This window comes from Mastomys coucha, unplaced genomic scaffold (assembly GCF_008632895.1).
Source record: "Mastomys coucha isolate ucsf_1 unplaced genomic scaffold, UCSF_Mcou_1 pScaffold15, whole genome shotgun sequence".
NCBI lineage: Eukaryota > Metazoa > Chordata > Mammalia > Rodentia > Muridae > Mastomys > Mastomys coucha.
Window position 1 is genome coordinate 122,777,574 of NW_022196897.1, and position 17,274 is coordinate 122,794,847.

At 39.0% G+C, this 17,274-nt stretch overlaps 1 long non-coding RNA gene across 1 annotated transcript in view; it reads left to right on the plus strand.

Moving 5' to 3' along the window:
- Positions 1-14,706, plus strand: part of LOC116092381 — a 34,056-nt gene extending 19,350 nt beyond the window's left edge. The window contains exon 4 of the long non-coding RNA XR_004119235.1: positions 14,515-14,706. This is a non-coding gene — a long non-coding RNA (uncharacterized LOC116092381). The remainder of the gene's footprint in view (positions 1-14,514) is intronic.
- Positions 14,707-17,274: the final 2,568 nt, after the last annotated feature.

Here is a 17,274-nt window from a genome sequence, read left to right on the forward strand (position 1 = left end):
ACCTTGATAACTTTCCCTTGGTAGAGCCAAGGTCAATTCCAACTTGCATTCTTTCTAAAAATGCTGTTTTATCACATTGCCAAGGACAAAGGAAGGTTGAGTCCAACTCTATATCTTTTAACATCTTGGGAATGTTTTAACAAAGCAAGAAAAATTTCCCATAATTACTATATAAGATATCTCAGTTAAAATACCTGATGTCCTTCTGGATTTTGAAAAACTGGGCTGTCTTTCAATATCAAAAATTCACTTGCTTATTCCATGACTCTGAACACACACACACACACACACACACACACACACACACACACACACACACACAAAAACAAACTTTCATCTACTGGCCAATGTTAAGACAAACGTAACCCAATGTCTGAGAACTTGCTATCTTACTGATCGGTCTTAGTGCAGGTTAAGGAATTCCTTCCGCAGCTGAGTTGTAAACTTACCAAACCCCTTATAAGGTTGGATCCCTATGCACCGCATCCACCTTCACACTCTTGCTTGTAATTCCTAAGTGTACTACAAGTGCCTGGGTGCTGAGTTTTGAGATGCTTGCACAGCTTGCTTGCTTCTTCTTCTTCTTCTTCTTCTTCTTCTTCTTCTTCTTCTTCTTCTTCTTCTTCTTCTTCTTCTTCTTCTTCTTCTTCTTCTTCTTCTTTTTCTTCTTCTTCTTCACCTCTGCCATTATTAGTTTATTAGTATCATCCAGGACTTATGTTCAGTATTCCTCTTCAAATTACATTAACAAATGCAAATGTAAAGAACCCAAGTCAAAATTATATAACAGCATTTCATCACAAAAGCATGTAAAATTACAAGAATGCTATTTTAAAACACTGGCACTTTCAGAGACTGATAATCTCAAAAAAAAAAAAAAAACCCACAAAATTGCCAAATTGTTCTCTAAACTAAGCAGATTAAACATGATTAATGAATGAGTTTGGGTTTTATAAAGAAAAAGCAAATGGATTGGACAAATGGTACTAATATACAAAGTTTATTTCTTTGTATCTGATTTATAAAGGGACAAACCACAATATAGGAAAATATACCCTTAATTTTAAATGTGGTATAATTATGCCACAGCTTGCTTCTTTATGTCACCTTAGTCTCTGTCCAAGTGCCCATCTCTGAGCAACTACTGAGCCCACTTAACCCTTTCCTTATTCATTCTATAATTTGTTTTCTCTTTGAAAATTGGCAGTCACAAAAGTTATTTTGTTGCTACACTTAACTATTGGCTTGCCTCCATCCTTGCCCTAATTGTAGACAAACATGGTGACCTATCTGGTTTGCTCATTGCCTTACCTGAGGGACTTACAGGAATGAAACCTCAACAAATGTTTTAAATAGATGAACAACTGGATGAGTGCATGATGTCATATAATAATTACATGCTGCAAGATCTGACCACCATTCCTGTTCATCTCCAGCAACCATGTAGTCCATACCGTTGAGAGTTCATGCCTGCAACCCAAACAACCCTGTAGTTAAAGGGATGTCAGCTTTGATGGACAAGTGGTATAATCATCCTTTAAACTGGAGAGTGGGATCCATGTGAACCCACTGGACTTTTATGTAAAGAGATAATAGATAAATCACCCTTACATCCAGGAGAAGAAATGAGAAAATTTCAATGATGTATGTGTCGTTATTGACTGTCTGAAATCAAATATTTTATTTAACCTTAAAGAAACATTTCTTCTTGATGCACAAAGCCCCCAAAGTTTTGTCAAAAGGAGACAATACCAATAAATAACTATAATGACAATATTGAGAAAAATAAACTGTCTTTGAGCCAGTGGCTGACCATGCTAACTCTGATAGATGTTTTAAACATCCCATGTAGACCTGCTTCATTGTTCTGGGTACTCATCTCAAGGCTATTCAAGTAGAGACTACTAATGGCATTTAGCCATATGTCCCTTCTATATAGGAGACCCACATACTCTCCAGAGCTACCTGGGGTGAGAACGAAGGCACTGTCTCTTTCCTGTCTTATTTTATTTCCCTTGTTTCTTTGTGGGTTTCTCCACTGAGTTGTCCTCCCGGTACAGCCCTTATATCAGAATCTCCCCTCTGAGGCTTTACTTTCCTAGAACTGACCTCATACAACTACAGACACACATCTGTGAAGTTCAAGGGCATTCCACCATTCCTGCCTATGATCTTTGAGAGATTTGGTGAGTGCCAATTGCTTGTGAGGAGTGGAAGCTGAGAGGAATGATGGGAAGGCAGAGATACCCCTACGGCTCTGCTGTGGGCAGGGCCTGTTTGTTTCCTCTCAAGTCCTAACTGCCTGCCTGAAATTCCATGGCTTATGCTTTGCTGAACAAACATCCATTGCTATATTATATTTGGGAACTTTCTTGGGAAAGTCAAGGCCTTTCACATGCAGTTTTCATAACTCATGTAACCCTGCCCTCCAGGAGCCTTGGGACACAGACAAGGAGGAGAACATAGTTTTGCTTTAACTTTACAGTGTTTCTTTAAATTAGCAAATGAAAAGCCTCTCAAAATCAGGCAACCTTAATACAGTGCATGTGGTTATGTTTTAGCTCAAACCGAAACCAGCCATGCAAATCCCAATGATACTCAGATCCTACTTTTTGTTTCAAAATGTATTTCTGTTGCAGGAATAAATTGGACAGATTCATTTATCTGGTTTTGCAAGTAACTGGAAGTTTTGTAATGCTTGCCTTTGGAGTCTCTGTGAATGACATACTTTAAATCACAGTACAGCTGGAGGGCTTGTTATATCAAGTAGCAAACGATAAACAGCAAGACCTTGATAAGTCCCCCAAGTCTCACGAGCTAAGGGCTCACATTTATGGCTGTTGCTGTCCTCTGATTTGACCTCAGACTTTCCTTTGTGCCTGCTTAAGGGACATCCTGGAGGGAAAAGTGAATGAGGTGCTTCCTCTGACTTTTGTCTGGGACCTCAGTCAAGCTTTACAGTCTGGTACTCTGTTTCTTTATCAAAATAATTATTAAAACGCAGTTTATTCTGTTTCAATTTCCACTGCAGGGTAAGGATTTGGAACTGGGAAATATCTTGAAATAGCTCCCAGCTAAGCTATGTTCACCACAACATGCTTGTAAATCCAGAGAATGCACCCCCTGCCCAACCCCCAAAGACATGCTTCCTAGCCAGGTACTGGTGTGATTATGAAGAAGGGTGTGAATCCTGGGAGGAATTCCTTGGGTCTTATGTAACAATGAGAGCTATGTATCATCGAATCTGCTAATGAAGGCTTTGCTGTATTTCTGGGTCACACCTAGCTTTGTCCGTCTGCCATTTGTGGTTACACCCGCACACAGTTTCCTGGTGCCCTTTCCCCTGGAGTACCATATTTTAAAAATACTTCTGAAAGTATTTTTTTTTCTTTTTGAAACTTTATTTTCTTCTACCCACATCCAGGCCGGGCTTTGTGTGTACTAGGAGTTTATGCTGATTGCAATCTGAGGCACCATGTTCCTTTTCTTTCTTTTGCAGTATACATCTTGCATGGAGAGTTTTCCAGAAGCAGAAAGTGAACTGAAGCAGATGTGCAGTCATTTTGCTTTGACAGGGAGCTTGAACGTAGATTGATACCTTTTTTTTTTTTTTTTTCGAGACAAGGTTTTTCTGTATAGCCCTGGCTGTCCTGGACTCACTCTATAGACCAGGCTGGCCTTGAACTCAGAAATCAGCCTGCTTCTGCCTCCCAAGGGCTGGGACTAAAAGTGTGTGCCATACTTTTCCACATGCATGCGCGCACGCACGCACGTGTGTGCACATACACACAAACATACACACACATACACACACACACACACACACACACACACACTGGTCTTTGGATTTTGTGCCAATTTCATTAAGTTTGGGAGAGTGTGGGTAGATGGAGGAGCACTCTTATACAGGCAAAGGGGAGGGGGGAGGGCAGATGTGAGATGGGTGTTGGTAGAGGGGTAACCCAGAATTGGGATATCATTTGAGATGTAAATGAATGGAATGGTTAATAAAAAAAGTAATGTATGTTGCAATTGCAGTATATAGACCATAGTTAGTCTACTTTTAATTTCACTTTCAACTAAATAAATCCCCAAACTCATAGTAACTGAATAAATACCTGTATATTATGAAAAAAAAATGTTTGGCATGGGGATCTACCTGTTCTTCACTGAGTTTGAGAGTTGATTAAGATCAGAGGCAAGCGAGTGGAGAATATGACTTGATGACAATAACCCAAGAATTGTTTTACAGTTTTGGAAAACAAATCATCAGAAAAAGTGTAATGAAGAGTTCAGTTTAGCAAAGAAAAGAATGATTTCCCAAGTATTAAGATGAGGATTCTAGTGTAGAATATAGATGATATAAGATATAATAATGCAGATATGAGAAAAACTAAATCCAACGAGATGGTCCTGTTTGCTTTTTATCGCTGTCATAGACACCATGACCAAAGGCAGCCCCTGGAAAGGGAAGGGTTTATTTGTCTCACACATCCACGTTCCAGTCCATCACTGAAGGAAGCACAAGCTCAACTCAAGGTGGCAGCCTGAAGCAGAAAGCGACAGTGGGATGCTGCTCACTTGCTTTCTCTCAGGCTCATGCTCATGTACCTTCACCATATTCCCCCATCACTTGCTCAGGAGAGGTGCTACCCACAGTGGGCTGGGACCTCCCACAGCAGTCATTCCCAGGTAATTGTAGTTTGTGCCAACAAAAACTAACCTTGACAGAAGGTTTTTCCACAATGAACCGAAAATGAGAACGTTTATGTAAAAATGACAGTGGCAAAAGAACCAGAAAACGAGCAGCATGCTTATAGGTTGATCTGCTTCACAGAGCTGATGAAATTTAACACCTAGCAGTGTCAGAACTGGGAGCAGCATCAGTCTCTACACACAACCTTATGCAGTTGCATTTGCTGTGGTATGCTACCCTAGTCATTTCTTACTAATTTCAGGGAAGTGCTCCCTCTATTGTCCCACGCCCACCCCCACCCTCCCACCCCTGCCAGGACAATGCCCCTCAAACAAGTATTTTGAGTTCCCTGTTTAACAGGCATCCCTGAACTGAGTTACATTTACATTTTGGAGGTATTTAAATTCTCAGGTTTTCTTGTATCTTTAAGGTTCTGTTAGTTATTGAAGAGGATTCTCTTGGGATGACATTGAAACGCTGGTGAATGATGTCATCTTGACTACTTTCATGGACAACTTCTTTCAGCTCACGCTGATCACTAAATCCAACTTAAATGAATAATGACGTATTACCTAGGAATATGAGTATGGAACTGCATGGCCAGACATACTTTCAGGGTATTGAGCACATTTTATTGAGGGTGTTAGTATAGTGAGCCAAAGAAACATTTTGGAAACTTATCACAGGGATTAGCTGATAGGTCCCAGGGAGAAAGGGGAGACTGGGAGGTGGAAAGTGATGTAAGGATGCTTACTGTGGGGCAAGTCACTTAGCACACCCTGAACTTTTCCCATTTCTATGTTCATCTTCATTCATCTGCACCTAAAAAATGATTGTCTTACTTCTTTAAAGTTACAAAGTAACCAGTTTTATTATGGCATTTCATACACATCATTATGATTTGCTCTAATTCATCCTTCTCTCCTGTTGTTCTCTTCATACCTGCTACCCACCCAGCTGGTCCTCAGCCCTAGATTAAACTTTCTCCTTTACCAGTTTCCCTCTCCCTTAATATTTGTTAAGATCTCTTTTGTTCAAGACCCCCTAGAAAGAGATGTGTGTGTGTGTGTGTGTGTGTGTGTGTGTGTGTGTGTGTGTGTGTATGTGTGGTTTTAAAATTAAGTGATGCACATAGGAAAAAGTAGGTGGTATTTGTCTTCCTGAGTCTGGGCTATTTTGGTTTAACCCAATTATTATGCAGTTCTATTAGCTTCCTACATTTTTATTGCTGAATAATATTCTATTGTTGTACATCATATCACATCTTTATCCATTTATGGACATGTAGGCTGCCTTCATTTTATGGCTATTGTGAATAATGCAGCAATACACATGATGTCCCAGTATATCTGTGATATGTTGACTTAGAATGTTTAGTATGTATTGAAGAATAATAATATAGCTGTGTCATATGGCAGTTTTTATTTTAGCCTTTTTTCCCTTCTTATTTTTTATTCTTCTCTTGTATATTACATCCCTACTCAGTTTCCATTTCCTCCCTTTCCCCCATCCTTTTCCTCTTCCTACTTGTCCCCTTCTCTCCCAGATCCATGCCCCCTTAACCCTCCCACCAAAAAAGCAGGTCTCCCAGGGACATCAACCAAACACAGCATACCAAGCTACAATAAGATCAGGCACATACCATTATATCGAGACTGGACAAGGCAACCCAGTAGTGAGCGAAGAGTCCCACTAGTAGGCAAGAGTCAGGGACAGCCTCTGCTCCCACTGTCTGGATTCCTACAAGAACACCAAGGTACTCAGCTATAACATAGAAGTCATGCAGTTCAGACTCCTATAGGCTCCCTGATCTCTAAGTTCCCATGAGACCTGGTCAGTTGACTCTTTTGGCTCTGTTCTGGTGTGTCCCTGACCCCTTTGGTTCTTCTGATCCTATCTCTCCCTCTTCCACAGGACTCCCTGAGCTCTGTGTATTGTTTGGCTGTGGGACTCTGCATCTGCTTTCAACAGTTGTTGGATGAAGTCTCTCTGCTGTCTTTGATGATGATTCTTCTAGGCTCTGGTCCCAGAACATGCTGCAGGCAGGCCAAACTGTAGCTTGAAGGTTTTGTGCCTGGATTTCTTTCTTACTCCCTCCACTTGAGGTCTTGCGGGGCTACAGAAGATGGCTGGTTTAGGCCCTGTGCTCCCCATTACCATTGTTTTAGCCTTTTGAGAAACCTCTATACTGGTTTCAATAGTGGCAGAATCAATTGAAATTTCCACCATCAGTGTGCAAAGGCTCCTCCCTCCCTACATACTCACCAACATTGATTGTTCTCTATTTTCTTGTCAAAGGGCATTCAGACCAGGACAAGACAAAATCTCAAAAGAGTTTTAATTCACATTTTACTGATGGCTGGGGATATTGAACACTTTTCTAAGTATTTAGGAGCTATTTGTATTTCTTCTAATATATCATCAAAGACCATAAGAGAAAAAATAACAAAATTATTGTGGCATATGTTATGAATTTAAAAATTATTTTGAGTCAAGCATGGAGTTAGTAAGCAAGTGAAAGAAAGGAAGCAGTTAGGGAAAGGAGAGAAATAGAAAAAAATAAAGTTAAATAAGAAGGGAAGGAAGAGGATTAGAAAAGACTCTGATTGAGGGGAAGGGAAACAAACAGGAAATTAGAACAAGATACAAAAAGTTCAAAAACAAAATCGAGTAATTATAGGAAGAGGAATTTTAAGAAAGATAATATATCAAATCTAAAGTATAGTAGAGGGAAATAAAATGTGTAGATTTGGGGTGTGGGTGACCACAGGATACAAAGAAAAAAGTCTAAGGAAAAAAGATTGATAAATAGCAGAAAACAGAAAAAAAGATTGCTAAATAATAGACAATGAATAAACAATATTAGATGAATGAATATAAGGGAATCAAAACATTAAAAATTAGATTAAAAAATAAATGGTGGAGAAGTGTCTAGGTGCCTAAAAGGATTTGTTGCTCATATAGAGGACCTGGGTATGGTACCCAGAACCCATATGGCAGCAGACAGCTGCCTGTAACTCCAGTTCTAGAGGAAGTGGCACCTTTTTCTGGCCTCTGGGGGCACTTCACACATGTGTTGCACAGATATACATGGAGGCAAAACAGCCATATACGTAAAATAACAGAGTCTTTTAAAAACACAAAAATGTAAGAGAAAATACTGTCTGAAGAATAAGAGACAAGGTTCAAGAAATAAGTTAAAAGGAAGACATGTTAGAATGACCACCTTTTGAGTGCTGGAAAACTGAGACTAAAGTTATATTCACAGGTGGGGGACAGCTGGACATATGGACTCTTATTTCCCTATTGCTGTGTCTATTAGGTAAATCTGGAAGAAACCTTCCTTCTCATAACAAGGGGTTCTGCTTTCTATATTTAGCTTTGCAGTATGGGCTGGGCAAAGTCACCCATCCTCTGGAGATGTCCGTAGGTCCTGAGATGACGACTGTTTTAGGCAGGTGGACACTGTTTTTCTGGCTGTGTCAGAGCGCAGAAAGCACTGAGATCTACACTGTAGAGAACCCGTCTTCGTACCTTCAAGACTTTCTAGCTGCCAATCAGCCTTCTGGAGAAACGAAGCTGTATGTGTCACTTGCCTTGCTAGCACCTTAGTGTTCTTGGTATTTTTCCAGTGAAAGGCAGCTAGGTGGCTCTAGGCTTATTCTACCCACGGACCTCAGGTTCAGAGCTATCAAACTCAGCTGATGAGCTTCGTCCACAGACACCATGACTAGGTCCATAGTCTCTATTCACTTTCTAGCTCAAGCTAAGCCATTTGCTGCTTGCATCTTTTGGCTTGCCCACATCTATCCTCCTGCCCTCCAAACCGGCCTCCTGGTTTGTCCCTCACACTTGGGCTGTGGTAGGTCAAACTAGATCCCCTGGCTTGTTTGATTTTCTGCTCTCAGCCACCTAGACTATATGTCAGTTTTGAACTCCCAAGGCTGTGCCCAGCTAATTCCTCCCATTCACAAAGCCTGAGCAAATGAGATTTCTCTGCATTGTTGACCATTTGGGGGAGAAATTACTGTCTAAGCGAGTCCCGCATCTGGATTTGAGGTTTGTTGGCTTGTATTCAGAGTGTCTTTTGCTTGGGCACTTTTGCGATGATGGGGTGATGTGTCTCTCCTCCCCACTAGGAGGAAGCTGGAGCTGTTCTGATCTGCCTTGTTTCTAGACATCTTCAGCGATTCTCATGACTTGTCTTCACTTTCTCCCAAGAGGCGGGAATCAGTATTTTTGCCTTTTCTTACCTACTCATTCACTGGGGTCACATGGGATTCTGCTTCCAGGTCCTGGCCCTGTCTGGGTTCCTGTCCTGACTTCCTTCAATGATGAACAGTGATGAGAAAATGTAAGCCAAATAGTCCCTCTCCTCCTCATGTTGTTTTGGTCATGGTGTGTCATCACAACAATAGTAACCCAAACTAAAGCAAGACCCCATGGCTAGCTGTCCTTGCTTGGTATCCTAAGATGGTGCTCACAGAATGCAAACATTCCCACTAAAATTCTCTTATGTCTTGTTGGATTTTTTTTTTTTTTGGAACGCAAAATAAACATATATTATATGACATTCACAAGTATCTCAATTTCTGACTTGGAATGTTACTGTTACTTTTCTGGCCTAGTAGACTAGTCTGGCCTGGTTTATGACTGTCCTAATGTACAGCACAAGGCAAAAAATGAGGATAATGGGTAGTTAACCTTCATGCCTTCATGAAAACTCTGCTTTTCTGACTAACTTATATTTTGTGCTGGAAGATCTAGAGTTGTTAATGGCTTTGTCATGTTAAATTTAATTCTTCTCTCCATCATTTCTTTGTGCTGGGGAGTTGTCTTGTGCTCTGTATATTCAGATGCTGATTTCTGTGTCCTGAGATCTAGTTATAGTTCCACTCTAATTGTAATGAATACTGAAAAATCTCCTGTATCAATGTCTTATAAAGAATGTTCCCCAATTATCTCTGATTAGTTAATAATGGATGAACAGCTAATAACTAGGCGGGAGGCAGGTGAGGTCCAGGAGTAGAAGGACCACAAGGTGGAAAAAAAGGAAGAATATCTGTGAGGTCAGGCATGAAGAGTAGTTGCCAAGATAGTTTTTTATGAGGACCCACAGAGCAAGCCAGGGAGGTTCAAACTGCAAGTCACTTGGGGCATATAGCTGGGGAAGTATGTAGATAGCATAGAATATCAGGAATAGCTGCATAGTTATTGTGCTAAAAGCTTGTGGAATAAATCAAAAGGTTTTATTTCAATTATTTGGGAGCTAGCTGGGTCAATGTTCTTTAAATTTCATCTTATAGGACATTGAACCCAAAGCCTTAGACTTGGTAAGAAAGTTCTCTACCATTGTGCAATATCTACAATCCAAGTTTCTTTATTATTTAAGGAATAATGTTTATAATACAAACATGAATTGGCCTTTCTACCTAGCCTCTGTCTGCAATGAATAGAGAAGGACATATTGATAGAAAGTATTTGGAAGTCTTGTTAGAGTGCATGATAAACTCATCAGATCACTGAGGCTCACCTGGTGAAAAGATATTCTTACAAAGCTGGCTTTTGTAGACTTAAGTTGCTTCTACAATGCTTTGATTTGTTAAGGTGCTAGTTTATTTGCTAAAAACATCAATGAAGAACAGTTTTTTTCCAAGTGCAAATTGGATGATGCAGAACCAACAACTTAAGTTGGAGATGAAAATAAAAAAGAACAGGAACAACAGAAACAGTTGGTGTTGGAGAGTAACTGTGAACTCATGTAAACTGGAATATGTTTAAAAGGGAAAGCATATGTTACTAATGATCAAGAAGCCTTAGCAAGTTTAACCTTGAATATCTGGTAGCCCTGAGTAATAGGAAAAGTTAATGCAAACTTTTGTAAACTAAAAGCCATATAAGTTAGGGTAAGAAAAATATGTATACATTGTGTATGTGTGTACAGACATATCCATACACTTCAGTATCCAAGAAGAAATCTTGCTGTTTCTAATAGTTAAGGCAGAGAATCAGCCTGAGCATATGTTGACAGACGAAAATGCAGCAAAGTGGGAATATAAGCAGTGTACAACTATACGAATATATGAAAACATAAAAAAAATCACATCATTGGAATATTTTTAATATATTACATATATGTGATAATATAATGTAATTATATTTTCCATTCCTTTTCCCCCCTGGAAACCCTCCCATATACTCCTCTATGCTCTTCTTAAAACATGTAGACTCTTTTATTTATTGGTATTACATACATATATATATATATATATATATGCATATATTCCTAAATATAAGTTATTCAGCCCATATAATGTTACTTGTACATGTGTTTTCTGGGCACTGAACAACAAACTGGTGTGTGCTTTCCTGGAGAAGTTATGTTTCCTGCTCACCTCTTCCCTTAGTTGCCTATAGTTCTTTGTAAAAGCTTTTCCTGTCTTCTTTGGCATGTCCATTGGTGCCATCTTTCTTTTGGCATGCCATGTCTTGGCAGTCATATTGGTGAGACTTTATGAGTATAACTTCTGGCATAAGTAGGAAATATAATTAACTATGAAGAATAAAGAATTTGGTCACTTAAGACAACATGCAATGTCTAGGAAGATATGCTAGGTGATAGAAGGCCAATCTCAGAAAGAAAAATGCTACAGGATCTGCATTATGTATGGAATCTAGGTGAGTCTTCTCATGGAACTGTAGAGGAGAGAGGTGGTTACCATGAATTGAGAACAGGATGAAAGCGAGAAGTTGATCGAAGAATCAGCTATGTAGGGTGTATGCATTTTATAGTATGGTAACTCTAGTTAATGTACCTGCTATTTCGCAGAAAAAAATTTGCTAAGACAATAAATATTGAATGCTCTCTTCATACATATAAAACCATGTAACTGTGTGAAGCAATAGATATGTTAATTAACTCCAAGGTGGTAACCCTTTCATAATTGAATACATCAAACATGATGTTATACTTTATAAACCTACACAAATTTTTGTCAATAACCCTTCAATAAAACTAGAGAAAAAATAAAATTAAAAATACATTCTTCATTTACATTTCTGAAGTACTGTAAAGAATATTAAACTATATCTCAATAACTGAAGTTCATATTTCCTCTTAACAATTTTAACAAGTTCCCTGGCATACCAGAAGTACCTTTCTCCTCAGGGTCTCTTATTTAATGATTCTCAAACTTCTTTTGGCGTGGGTTTTTTGTTATTTTCTTTTTCATCCTATACCAATTCTGCAATATGTGAACTCCAAATATCTCTTTGGCAAGAATATATCCTTCTGGGAGGATCAGAAGAAAAAAGAAATCAACCTGGCCTAGGGTAATCCTTGTTACTAGCTGAGGTAGGCAGAGCTGTTATTTATTGTGGAAGGGGAAGGGGAAATGGAAGAGAAAATGGGGGGGGGAGATGTAAGGGAAGGGAGAGGGTAAGTAGGAGGGAAAGGGGAGGGGCAGAAGGTGGGGGAGGGAAACTAGGAGGGGAAGGAGGAGGAGAAGAGAGAGGAGAAGGAGTAGAGGAAGTGGGAATGGAATGGGGAGTCAAAGAGGGAGGAGAAGAGGAAGCCAAAGGGGAAGAGGATTGGGAGAGGAAGAAGAAGGTGAAGGGGAAGCTCTGTGTTCTCAGCTCTCTTGGTCAGCTCCTGTGTCTGGATCTGGTTTTGGGCCCTAAGCCTGAATCTAGTGCCTAGGTCTGGTTTTCTGCCCCATATTGGTGCACCAAATACTGCTGGCCTTTTGCAGACCTGCCCAAGTTATAAGTAAAATTATATAATAAATCCATCTGGTAATACTGGGTTCTGCACTATTACGTTGCTGTAATCAGAGAGTTTCTTCACACACCTAGAACTATGATGAAGCTCAAACCTTGGTTGTATTTTATGATGATCATGAGTATAAAAACTCTTCACTTCCCTGTCTTTCAGCGAAGAAGACTGAGGCTTGCTAAGGCTTAGAACTTGCTAAATTATAGAGCCCAGATCTCTACCCCTGAGGAAAAGAGTAGGTGTGCTCCTGCATGTCTATGAGACAACCCTAGTGTATTCATTGAGATTGTTTAGGAGTCATAAACCTTTTTTTTAGATGTGCTATAATAGGGCATGTTTAGCTGTAAGTCCACGATCATGTTAGCAAATGAACTTCCTTGTTTTGCAAATTGCTAGTATGAACAGAGTGTCTACAAATCCCTCTGAAAAATGAAGCCAATCCAAAAATAAGTACATGTGAGTATAGGCTCTTTGGCATATGCACAAAAGTGAGCAGAACACACAGCAAGACTGGGCTGTTTTTCATCCAGTTGGAAAGGTCTGTCATTGGCTGAGCGTAGGTGCTATTGCCAGAAAGACATCAACCATTTTTAATACACAGTCTACATTTTATGGCTGCTTGAGAGATATCAGATGAACTGTCTGCTGTAAATCAATAATAATTTGCTTTAGAATAATGAGGGACTAAAACTGTTTCTAATTACTCTCCAAATGCTTAGCATATTTTGAAAACCAATTATTTAAAAAATTTAGGTTTCTTCTCTGTCTTTAGAAAGACCTGGAGGAGGGTCGGGGAGGGATGGAAGAAAAGTAGTGAAACATTTTTGAAAAGCAAAGCAATGTGAAAATAGGGGGAGAGTGTATGCATTCCCAGCTTTGTTTTGTAACCCTAGAAGCAATGGTTCTGAGAGCCACACCTTACAGCCAGGCAGTTGTTACTTTGCCCTCCATGTCCTTTCAGCTCATTGGCTGCCTAGTGATTGTCTAGTCTGCATTATCAACTAAGGATTATGACTTGAATATACTGAAAATCTCTGCTTTTTCATCCAAATCATGGTCTTTGCATGCTGGCAATGCATTTTAGTGATTGGGTAACTGGAGCGTGTCTTGGAATGTAGATGGATGAATCCTGCTTTCTGTCTGGTCCTTTTTTTTTTCAGTATTTAGACTGCATCATGGGAAAAGAAAAATGTAGGCTCAATTCATCCATTAATTTGATACTGTTATAATGTCTATTTTTCCTGAGGACTTTCTTATGAAATTGGAAGGGGAAAAGGAATCTGCTGGGGTGGAGAGAAGTAAAGGATATTTTTTCCCTTTAAATGTATCTGAGGGAATCTAAAGTTATGCCAGCATTTTAAGAGTAAGCTGGTGGTTAATAAGCTGTTATAGTTGCTGCCTTAAAAGAAAAGAAAAACAAGAAAGAAAGAAAGAAAGAAAGAAAGAAAGAAAGAAAGAAAGAAAGAAAGGAGAGAAAGAAGAAAAGAAGGAAGAAAGGAAGGAAGGAAAGAAAGAAAAAAAGAAGCAGTGGTTTTACTTGTAGACTGCCCTCTAATCCCAGGCTTATTTGGGGCAAGGAATGAAAATCCTGCAGAATATTACAGCAAGACAATAGTACATTTTGAGCTGGGTTCTCTACCCTCAATGAGCTTTTCTTTAGTAAGTTGCCATGAATGTGGGAATTTCAGCTTCTGGGTGTTCTAATGTGTGCATAGCATTTTTAATTATTTTTTATTCAGTAATGAATGCAATATGGTTTTATTTTTGTGTTGGTCACTTTTTGAAATACAGTGATTTTTTTCCCCCAGTAAGCACTTAATCTCCACAATTTGATTCTGTGTAAAATTTGCTGAGAGCTGTTAGCTTCAATGTCCTCATATTTCACTGGGGATGTAGCTGCATATTTTGCCATTTAGAGTTGATGTGGTCATGCTCCTATGCTCTGTCTAATGGGACGTAGGCACAAAAGGTAGCTGCATCTAGGCCTGGCTCATAAAACCCTTTTGTTCACATCTCCTTCTGTTTCCTCCATGTCTCTGTGTAGGATAATGGCTGAGGGCTCTGAGGACCCAGAAGAGAGTCAAGATTTGGAAGGAGCCTGAGACACTGAATGACCATTCTGAAGACCACACCACTAGAAAAAAAAAAAAAACCTATTTGCTACCCAATGACCATCATTAGGGTGAAAACCTTATAGTGTTAGTCACTTCTTTATGGAAGAGACTTTTTATGAGCACCTGTCTTCTCTTTCTTTGCTGACACTGGGGTGGTTTATGTAATGACTATGATGACAATCTCACATGCCGAGATGATCCTCTTCTCAAGTAGGGTGTTCAGATTCTGTCTTGACCTCTGCTTCTTACGGTCATATGACCTTAAGTAATAACTAGCCTTCCTCTCTGGCCTAAAGTGTTTATTAGAAGAATATAGTTTGAACTGAAGTCTTCAGTATAACTTGTGGTTTTACAGTAAATTGGAAAACTTTGTGCCAAAAGAACTTGTCATAAGAATACAGATGCCTGATCCTATCAAAAGAGCTGTTGGAGAGCCATGTTCATGGAGGACAAGAATCAGTCAGTGCTGGGGACCCAGGCATCAAAAATACTGTCATTGGTACCAAGTATCAATTAGAATAGAAGGAATAATTTTCAGGCCATGGTAACCAAGTTCATAATAATGTATTTCATATTTCAAAATTGCTAAAATAATAGAATTTTAATCACACTAGTATGATAATTATTGAGTTAGCTAGATATATTTATTAGCTCTCTATAATCTATCCCTAGAACAAAGCATTGTACTTTACCCATAAGTATACATAACTATTAGTTTATTAGAAATAAATTAAGTCCTGGCATGAGTCTTCTCTGAGGTTTATTATTTTTTTTCATCCTTATTTAAAAGTTAGATGTTTTTTTAAAAAACATGCACAAAATTTTAATAACTCTGATGGCAAATATATTAATTTAAAAACATTTAAACATTTTAAAACAGTAGACTTATTTAAGAATATAGATTTTTCTTTAAAATGGGAGGACAAGTGAGTAACAAGAACACTGACCATGGTACTAAGATTCTGTGGTTTAACAGAACTTTTAGGCAGGTTGCTGCTTGATAAGTTAGAAATGTAAACTGGGCTCACTGAACTTCTCTGTAGATCTGAGTTAGGAAGAGCTCATGCAGCAACTGTCCTCTGCCACGACGGCTGTCGATGACCCATTGGGGTGATGTATTTCACTGCCGTGTGTTCTTTCATCTTCCATTGGGTGGCTTTGCTCACATGTCATCTGCTCAGTTCTTGAAGGTCCCACTGGGGTGACATATTTCTGTTCCCTGCATTCTCCCGCCTGGCATTCAGTGAATGAGAGGTTTCTCATGTGACCAGTGAGCAGTGATTTAAGACCATTATGCAGGTATCTTTAGGTTCAGCCTCAGAATTTCCAGAAGGTCATTTCTATCACATTCTATTAGCACAAGAAAGTCACAAATACAGCTCAGATTTAAGAGACAAGGAAATGGACTCCACTTTTTCATGAGAAGAGCTTCAAATTTTTATTAAAAAGTGGTATGGATAAAAGATGGGGATGTTGGAAAAGAATTGTGGCCACATTTGCAGTTCACTGAATTTGTTTCATATGGAATGGCTGCTCCTTGGTAGGGGATGGCTGATTGATTCCAAGCTCACTAAAGAATTGGAGAAGACAGTTTTCTAAAGTATCTAGAAGGAGGGACATTGAGGGACCATGTCTTGGCTTTGAAATATGTCATCTTACCTATGTGACTTCAGAAAAACACAGCAAAGTTTTAAAATTATGTTGTCATCTACTGTGTGGCATAAATTATTCTCGAGGATGTGGGACAGAGAATATGAAAGTAAGGCACACTGGTTTTTACCAGAGTGGGCAGTGGAAGATGAGATATCTATATATTTCAGAGACCATTTTCTTTTGTTTTCTCAAAAACCAATACCCTAAATATCAACCTGGGTTTGTTCTTCCTGTAGCACTTAAAAGCCTTGAGAATGTCTTTGCCACTGCTCAATGACTAGCTTTAAGCAGGTTTATAGATTTCAGGTGAGCTCTCCCTACATACAGAAGCAAGGAAGTATAATGGTGTACTCAATTTTCTTGGCACCCAGGAAGATATTCCTTGAAATCAGAGGCAACAGATAACTTGAATTGAGTCAATGACGTAGTCAGCATATCTTACAAGATCCTCCAGGGACCTTGCTTTCCTTTTCTACCAGCTTCTTGGAAATAGATTTCTATGAAAAGGGTGTTTTAGAATAGAATGAGTGGGTCCAGATCAGCTTCTTGAATAACTAGCAGCCCTCCTCGAAGATTTATTTTGAGTGTTTATGGATGTGAATAGAATACTTATGAATATGACCAGTAGATAACCATACCTAATGTTAAGCTATTATGATATAAATGCTGATGATTGCAATCAGGGCTGCATATCTTAATTAGAGAAACATAGAACTATCTCCCAGGAAAGTGAATCTTGGTATTTTTTTTTTTTTTTTTGCCTCATTGGCTCTCTTTTTCATTTCCTAAGTGTCTTAACATAGAATGCCTTTACCATCCAATGAACCAATTATGCAAGTATTTGTGTCTTTATGGTATAAGGACAAGTAGGTATGCATTTATCCATTGGGCCTATTTGAATTTTGCCCTTGCAATAAGATGTATTAGAGACATAATTCATATTAAATATGATATCCACATGTTGATATGCACAGCATGTATTGATATGCAGAATACTTGTGTCAAGAATCTGCATAAACACAGTCCTCAGAGTGGTG